Source organism: Pteropus alecto, unplaced genomic scaffold (assembly GCF_000325575.1).
Source record: "Pteropus alecto unplaced genomic scaffold, ASM32557v1 scaffold94, whole genome shotgun sequence".
In the NCBI taxonomy this organism is placed as follows: domain Eukaryota; kingdom Metazoa; phylum Chordata; class Mammalia; order Chiroptera; family Pteropodidae; genus Pteropus; species Pteropus alecto.
In genome coordinates, this window is record NW_006437736.1 from 5,824,086 (window position 1) to 5,825,232 (window position 1,147).

Below are 1,147 nucleotides of genomic sequence, written 5' to 3' on the forward strand. Positions count from 1 at the left end.
ACAAACTATCAGTATGTACTTTAAATGTATCATCTATATTAGTGGTTCTTAATTGGGGATGATTTGCCCAGGGGCAAACTAAAATTTTTTAGTTGTCATAACTGGAAGCAGGGAGATGCTACTGGCAACTAGCAAGTAGAGGCTAGGGATGCTGCCAAACATCTTACAATGTATAGTGCAGCCCACTATCACAAAGAATTCTCTGGTTCAAATGTCCACAGTGCCGCTGTTGAAAAACCCTGATGTAAAGTATTTAATTACTTGATGAATATTATCATCTCCATTTTACAAGTGAAAAATCTGACACTTAGCTTTAATAACTTTCGTGTTGACCCTGGGCAACTAACTGGCAGAGCAAAATTCAAACCAGGTCTAACTTATTCGAAAGCTAAGGTTTTACAGTATATCGAACGGTCAAATAACTTTTTAACTTTATACGCTGGGGTGCCAGGAGGAAGAGAGGGTGAAAAAAATTTCTCATACTCCACTATTTTATTAACCTTTAAATGACTACAACGATTAAGAAGATGTCGGGCCAAGGAAAAGTTATTGGTCATGACACAGACCCCAAATTCAGTAATTAGACGTACACCAAGGAAACAGCTTTCTGACGACAGCTGGTGCATTTACAAAATGAAATTCCAACCTCTTTTCTCTTCCATAGAGGTACTCAAAGGTAGGGCCTCCCCGAGCCGGGGCACTTGTGATTTGCAGCGGTGCTCAAGCTGACAGTCCTCTATGAGCGCTGCACGGCAGAGCTTTGGCACTCACACCCAACTCTGCACAGACAGACACTGGTCTCACCCACTGGTCTCAACCACTTCCCCGCTAGTTGAGAAGGTTACCGATGGGGTAAAAGTCTGGCCTGTCACCTGCCAGAGACGGGCTGTATTAGCGGTGAAAGTGCCAGAAGGCCTCTCGTTTCTCCGTCCTCACCCCGCCCCCCGTAAATTCTCCTCCTCCTAAGGAAGGGAAGACGGCGAAGACGGGAGAGGCCCGGAGGAGCGCTCGTCTGGAGTTGGCTCGCGTTTTTGACAGGAGAGGATCTCGGAGCCCCGGAGTGGGCGAGACTTGGGGAAGAGGCCCAGGCGGTCGGCGGCGGTCTCTCCGTCGCCTGCGTCCGCCGGGGCCGGGCCGGGGGGGGGTT